Source organism: Urocitellus parryii, chromosome 9 (genome assembly GCF_045843805.1).
Source record: "Urocitellus parryii isolate mUroPar1 chromosome 9, mUroPar1.hap1, whole genome shotgun sequence".
Taxonomy (NCBI): domain Eukaryota; kingdom Metazoa; phylum Chordata; class Mammalia; order Rodentia; family Sciuridae; genus Urocitellus; species Urocitellus parryii.
In genome coordinates this window covers 273419-281805 of record NC_135539.1, presented here as the reverse complement: position 1 = coordinate 281805, position 8387 = coordinate 273419, and the positions used below count along the sequence as shown (strand labels likewise).

Sequence of the window (8387 nt, the reverse complement as noted above, 5' to 3'; positions counted from 1 at the left end):
ATGGTATCCTCTGTTTTATCATCTACAAAAGAAACAGCTGCTCGTCTGGTAGAATTCTAGAACATGTGATGGTGTTGGTAATACTTCTTAAATTTCACATCATTATATCAGGTTGTGCTACCAAGAGATAGACTACATAGATCCAGGAACTAGAGTGTCAAAGTTGAAGAGTCTTCACTCATGATCACTCCCATTAACCCACTTGGCAATTGTATTTTCTTAAATCATGCCTCTGCACCCTCCAGTTTTAGAAATCCTAATTATTTAAGCAGACAGTTTGCCAACAGGATGCCTAACAAGATTCCATTAAAATTGAAACTACACCTGAGGACTTTAAATTCTATGTACTAAGAAAACAGAAAGGAAGAGGAGAAATTACAATCCTAGATAGGTCAATTCACTCTCATTACCAGAAGGACATTGATTCCATGTTTCAATGGAGATAAAAATCAGATGATTCAATTTGAAGACAGATGATCCAATTCTCTACTTTTTAGTACTCACTTGCCCTACAGGAATTGTAAATGGAACAGTACAGTAGTTGTTTCTTGAGAAAATTATGGTGAGGAGGCTCAACTGATTTGGGGATGAGTATGAGTTTCACTCACTCAGCTAAGTTATAGAGACCAAAAGAAGTACATTTAAGGGATCTAAAATGAACAGCAGGGGCTGGGGATGTGGCTCAAGCGGTAGCGCGCTCGCCTGGCATGCGTGTGGCCCGGGTTCGATCCTCAGCACCACATACCAACAAAGATGTTGTGTCCACCGAGAACTAAAAAATAAATATCAAAATTCTCTCTCTCTCTCTCTCCCTCCCTCTCTCCTTTCTCTCTCTCTTTAAAAAAAAAATTCTCTCTCTTAAAATGAACAGCAGAAGAGACACAAGATGACCATTAATTTGACATTCAGTCTACACAGCTGACGAAACTGTAATTAATTGCACTGTTTTCCCTTATATAAGTTTTCTTCAGGAATAGAGTCTCACCAGTACCATAAACTAAGTACAGAACTTAGACTGAAAAGTGAATTTTTGTGGTGTCACTATAGGGAACTGTCTTTATGGCACCCTTAGGACTGAATGATTCATTTCCCAGACAATTGCTGAAAGTGGTCTTTTCAAAATATTTTCATCAATAGAAGAAAGTTTTTCTGGCTATGACCATTCAAGGCTTCCTACACTCAAGACTGTTTGAGACTCATGTAAATCACACTCCATGTCTCAAGTAGGAACAAATATGAGAGTTCAAGACAGCTCCAAAATTTCACTTTGAGTAAATAGAAGCCTCTTTTGAGATTAGACTGCAACCTCAGATTCTGTGTGCCCCAAAGTGCTTCCTTCCCTTTATTTCCATTGAGCTTATCTGAAGCACCCTAACTTATAGACTTCCAAGATGCCTAGTCATGGTCTTAATCTACCTCCTGGGGAGCCCTAATTAGAACTCAAATGCATCCTTCATTTACTTTCAGACTTTCTGTTTTCCAGAAGTTCTTGGAAGTCTTTTGCCACTGGAGATAACCTCCTCTTTTCATGTGGATGTTTATCTCATTTTATGTTTCTCTTTGACTGTTACTTTAATTCATAGTGGGTAAAATAGACTTGCATATTTGAAGATCCAGATCTCTAAGTGAAATAGTTAGCTTAGTTTATGGGCTTATAATACACAATCAAAATGTTTAATACATTTTAATATGAATTTAGATCCATGATTAAAATTGGAAGAAATAAAATATGCTTTATAAGGATGTAATTCTGCACTACAAAATTATCATTGTTTTTCAAAAAGGATAAGAATTTTGGAAGATAACATGGCACCAAGAAAAATAATCACTATTTTTTTAATATAGTTGTGCTTGAAATAGAATAATAATGTCACCATAAATTTACTATATAATATGAAACAAAAATCTTTATGACGAAGTTCTGTTTATTTTTGACAAAATATATTTGAAGCAAAAATACCAAATCCATGAATCTCCTCAAAATAATATAAAGATACAGGGAATAGCATTTCTACACAAATCATGTAATTTTTATGATATTATGTAAATTTTCTAGACATAGATGTAGAAGCTAAATACACTAATATTCTTTCTCAAGGCACATTTATTTTGAAGCAAAGTTCCATAAATCGGCAAATACAATTAAATTTTACTTATTATACACAGATCCGTACCTCAAAAGTGACCCAATACCTGGAAATAATTCATTTGGCATATTTCTATTTCCCAGACTATAATATATCTTCTACCTTTTCAGTGACACAGAATTTTAAATTTTAAGTAAACTTTTCCTGTAAGCTGAAAACTCACCATGTAACTATGGTACTAATACAATTAATAATGGATGTTACAAGAAAAATTCTTAGTACTTTTAAGAGAGTTGTTTGAAATGAAACACTAGATCAACACATGATCCTTCAAACAAATTATAATAATGCATGCACAGCAATAAATTTGGAATAAAGAAGGTATAGACATTTATTAGCTACAGGACTTTGAAAACACATGCTTTGGACCTAAAAGACAATTATTTTGCTTTGTAATTACAGCATTTTTCATAGCTGTTTGAGGAGTTTTAGGTGCATGTTTTTGTTTTGTGATCTCACGTGCTTCACTTATTCAGATGTATTAATGTAATAAATGCTTATGAGTAATTTGCAATTTGCCTGTTTCTAATTAAATAATTTTTTTAGAAATTCTTGGTAATCACACAGTTTCTAAATTAGAGAGCAATTAGCATGCAAGCTAGAAAATGCACAGTGGCTTAAAGAACTCCTCATTCCAGAGTCTAGCCTTAGAGTTTTCACATAGTTGATGGTCAATAAATTTATATCGTTCATAAATTTAAGATCTTTTGAATCTTATCTTGACAGTCAAGATGGTCAATATGAAAGCACAACATTTAAGACTGTATGTTCCTTGAATATTATATGAAATACCTAAGGAAAGAAGATGAAGTGACCAGAAAAGAATTCAGCATTTATAGATTTATACTTAAAAAAAATCTTCTAGGAAGTATTCTCAATTGAAAACTGATGTTTGAAGCCTATGTTCTATACTGCATGTTTTCACTTAAGTTTTGTCTGGTAAAACATCAAAATAGTCATATGAAAAGTAGGCACTTTGCCTATTACTTACCATTTAACCACAACTCACATTTTGGGACATATTAATTGAATGGACAGGTGCATGACAATGTCATATTTCAGGGAAAATGCCTTGTATGGTGTGTAATTATTAATAATACTCCTGTCTTATCCAGGACAGTAATCTGGTAGGTAATATCTCCTACTAAGAATATAATGTTGTCCATAAGATTAATTTTCTAGCATATTTCAAATGTAGTCTCCAAGGCAAATTTTTATTTAATATGACCAATTCTTACATTAAAAAAAGTTACATAAGTAAAAATGAAACTTCTGAGATCTTGACTATGTCCATTTGCCTCTGTCTGTTTTCCTCCTGGTATCATGGTGTTTTTGTTTTTGTTTTTTTTTTTAAGAGAGAGGAGAGAGAGAGAGAGAGAGAGAGAGAGAGAGAGAATTTTTTTAATATTTATTTTTTAGTTCTCGGAGGACACAACATCTTTGTTGGTATGTGGTGCTGAGGTTAGAACCCGGGCCGCACGCATGCCAGGCGAGCGCGCTACCACTTGAGCCACATCCCCAGCCCTATCATGGTGTTTTGATGACTGTTTTTGGAGAAGATTTTGAAGCAAATAAGTGTGACACCTTCTGTTTTCTTCATTTTCTTCAAGATTGTTTTGCTTTTTTAGGGTCTTCTGTGAATTTTTGGATGTTTTTCTCAACTTATTAGTTTTTATATGGATTTCATAGAATGTATGAATCATTTTAAACTGTGTGGACTTTTTTTACATTAATTTTTTCATTCCATGATTGCAAGATATCTTTCATTTATGTGTTTCTTCTTCAATTTTATTCATCAATAATTTTTAAGTTTCAGCATTCAGATATTTCAATTGTTAAGTTTTATCCCTTTGTAGTTTTTTTGTAACTATTATAATGAGGTGGTTTTTTTTAATTCAAATATTTTATGAAATTTATTTTACAACATTATTACTGTGGTTAACATTAATATATCACATACTCAAATATCACAAAGAGAGCAAATTCTACATACTCTTATTACAAAAGAAATGATCAGGAAATGAGATTAAGAGTATTTTGATTAGCTGAATCTAGCAATTCTAACAATGATTCCATTTTTAGATAAATCACATTATAAACTATAATCATATAAAATTTTTATTTACAATTAGAATGTGTTTTATAAAGAAAAACCATTAGTCAACTAGACACCCAGACAATGAGACTTAATACATTTTGGTCTTCTGTCATGTTTCTAGCAAGTTGTTTTCACTTACAATCTGTGTAAGTTTGCTAGGGCTGTCATAACACAATACCACTGACTACAGGAATTAAATGAGAAATTCATTGTTACACAGTTCCAGAGGCTGGAAGTTCAAGATCTAGTATTAGAAAATTTTATTTCATCCGAGGTCTCTCTCTTTGAGTTTAAAACAGTTGCCTGATCATTGTTCCTCACATGGATTTTTCTCTCTATGTTCATATATCTGAGTCCTAATCACGTCTTATAGTGACACTTGCCATATTGAATTAGGGCTTACACAGAAGACCTTCAAAGGCCCTTCTTCCAAACAAAGTAGCATTCTAGGTACTGTAAGTTAGGATATTAAAATACAATTCTGAGGAGACACAGGCTATCTTCAACAGTAACTCTAATTATGGTTCAGACAAGTTCTGTTTTCCACCGTCTACATGTGGTTCCATGTTGTCCTTGTCTACATCCTCTGTTCTGCCCTATAATGTTCACTCTTTTTTTAATATTAAATTAAAATTGTCAGGGGTCTTGACCTTTCTTTATGTGAAATGTAGTGATACTGATGTGGCTTTTATATTTTCTTGATTGCACAGTGACATTTTGCCTACCTTTCCTGAAGTTGCTAAATCCCCATATTAACATGAGCGTTTTCTCTAGCCTGAAGTAATAAGAGTAATTTCAAGTTATTTCCCACTGTGGGTCCATCCAAGTCTAAATTGAAAACTGGATCCTGACTATCCATCTAATTGGATCAAAGCCATCCTTCACCAGCCCCAGCTTAGCACAACTACTGAGTGATACATAAAGGTCCCATACATTGTGAATTGTGTAAGGCCACAGAGGCAGGAGAGGAATAGAGTATAATGTGAAAACTTTACCTGGAAAATAAATGACTACTTATAATTTCTATATCTAGATAATTAAATAATACTTCTTTTAAAATATTTTTTCCTGTTAATAAATTCACCATGGTCTTATGTGTTAGTAGGGAATAAAGACGTTTAAAAGTCACTGTTGAAACAAATTAAATTTCATTATTGAGGGATTATCAATCCACAAAATTAATCATAAAAATCACTAGTGTTTAACATCCAAAAGTATTTGCCCAATTTTGTGACTGGTAATTGTATGTTGTTGAAGAAGAACATTGAAATAAACTATTAATGCATTTTTATTATATATGACTTTCATTATCATTTATTGTTGTTAATTATGTTATAATTTACCTATTGAATGAATAGTTGACAATTTTATGTTTGTATTAAATATTTTCAGTGACATAGGAAACTATATGCTTTTCTATTGCAAATTTAATAATACAGCATTGTAATTCTTGAATATTATAATAATTTATTATGCTTAGTTACTTTTAACTTATTTGATTAAGTACTACATAGAAGTGTATGCTTCAGTTTATTCTTGCAGATTTTGAGTCTCTCTGCAACAAAATGAATCCACTGTTGTTGAACCTCTTTAGAAAGAATACCAATTTAGTTACTATATTAGTTAATATTAAGTGTCAGTTTTCCATTGTTCCTAGATACCTAGTAAAATATTTTTTCTCAATGTTGTATTGTCTTTAGTGTGTCTTTAAAAATTATTTCACTGATGCACACTGAGAAAAGGAAAAAGCCCTCCACAGTCTGGATTGTCATCATCCAATTAGTTGAAGGCCCAAATTGAACACAAGTCTGAACTATACCAGTGAAGAGAGAATTCTACTCATTATTTAACAGACATTTTGGTAATATACAGTCAAGATGAACAGATACTTGACCATCAGTTGGGAATCCAGCATTATTTGTATGTTGCTGTGTCATATTTAAACATCAAGTGCAAAAAGTGAATTTAGAGTGAATAAAAATATGTGAGTACTTGTTGTTCTTTATAAGTTTTAAAAGTTTGAGAACTAAAAATTACTGAGAAATAATAAACACAAAAGTTCTATATTTTACCCTTGAAAGCTACCTATTATATAATTCTTCATAATTCTTTTCCAAAGGAGCCTTGTATTCTCTGAGATGAAAAGTGCCTTACTTGTAATCATAAGCTGTACATAAAAAGTAAATGCAAGCATTGACAGAAAGTCATAATTATTCATATTAGTTATAGGTTTTCAAAGTCACATTGATTTATAGCCATCAGCAGTGCTGCACCTACCGGCCATCCAGCTGCTTCCACCCATGCTGCCCTGGCCCTTCTTCATGCCTCTAGTCTGCAAGACCATGTTGGAGGGCAAGACCATCTCATGCTTCATGGTGGTGATGGGAAGCACCTGTGCCTGCCTCAGGTCCTCATCTCAGTGCTGTGCAACTTCTTGCTGTAGCAGATCAACTTGGTGTGCCAAGAACCTGCTTCTCAGGTTGCAACTGCCCACCAGCAGGAGATCTCCAACATCATGGAAATCCTCCTGCAGGTCTACCAGGAACACTGATGCCCAGCACCTGTCAACAGGCTGCTCTAAGGCAGCACCTATCCACTGCCCTGAAAGAACCTGGTGGCCAGCACTGGTGCTGGGCCTGGAGCTCAGTGAGCACAGCGTCCACCTGTACCTTGTGTGCTTTGGCAGGTGCAAGAGGCTTCTGGTGGCCAAGCTCTACAGCAGCTGTTCATAGCCTGCATCCAGCGCCTCAACTGCCACCTCATGTACCCTCCACAAAAGTTCATGGCACACTCACGCAAGGCTGTGGAGAACAAGTGGATGCCAAATCTTGGTGAGCCAGGACTACACAAACAAGGAGTAGCAGGTGTGCCTGGGCTGCTGTGTGGATGACATAAAGGAGAAGTTCAATTGGCAATAGGGTGCCCTGGGTCTCCTCCAAGTCCTCCAGGCTTTGTAACATCCAAAACACATGCTGCCTCCTTCCAGTACTCGTGCATCTTCTGAGAAGGGAAAGCAGTCCAGTTGGTTGTGGATCTGGGCTTCATTCATGCTCTCCAGTGCCTGTCTGCTTTCAGACTCTGGTTACTTGTAGTTTCAAAAAGTGAAAAAGAGTGCTCCCCACATATGCTGGCCCTGATCTAATGCAGCTTTAACTGCTACAAGAGCTCCTAGATTCCTGTGGCCTCTACCATTATTGTGGCCCTTGCACCTTGGTCCTTGCACCATCATTCCTACATAATGTGGTCAGCAGCCCACTCATTACCATTGTTGTCTTTGGTCCCCAGCCTCTCACTGTTTGCATCCAGCCATGGAAGCAAAAGTGGAAACTAAGCACAGACACCCCATGTATCCTAGAGACTCCTGCACCCGTATCTGCTCCTGAAGAGGACAAGGACTCCAAGGACAAAGTTGAAGTCAAAGTAGAAAGGAATTCATCTCCTGCTTGTCTTCACTGTCTTTTACCTTGCCCAGCTCTGCCAAGGAGCTCAGTTGCCCAGGAGTTCAGCCCTGCCTGCAGCTGCCCCAGATGCTACAGCCAAAATGGTCATGCTAAGCAGGCTGGAGGCAGACCTGGAGCACTTCTGAACAGTCCAGAAGGGTGGGCTGGACAACAGGAAGCCAAAGAAAAGTTCGTGCACAAGGTGGTCAAGATGCATGTGAAGAAGAAGAAGCTGAGGGTGGTCCTGAAGGCCAAAAGAAGCCTGGACAAGGAGGTGGACTTCCTGCATTTGGCCAAAAAAGAGAAGCTTCCCATTATCCCAAGAATTGCTCTATGACAAATTTTAAGGGATGGACTACACTGGTGTGTCACTCAGCTGCAGAACTTTAATTAATTCATTTGAACTGATGCACAGTATTTGTAACATGGGTATGTGAAACTGTATCAATTAGTAATGTGTTAAAATGTATCCAGCCACTCAAGAAATGATGAAAATTTAGTTTGTTTACATTCTCCACTAAAATACTAAAGCACATTTGAGGTGTTTCCATTTTTTTCTCTCTGTATTTTGATGATGCCCTAAGAATCATTTATTTTCTCAGTCCCACATGATAAAACAACATCCTCACTCAAGTCTTTCATGCATCACTGGTTTTACTTGTGTAGGATAGATTCTCCATTGTGTGGTAGCTTGATGAGTGA

General features: G+C 35.9%; 1 pseudogene; it reads left to right on the top strand.

Moving 5' to 3' along the window:
* On the top strand, window positions 1-8129 carry LOC144256888 (ski oncogene-like; annotated as a pseudogene).
* Window positions 8130-8387: the final 258 nt, after the last annotated feature.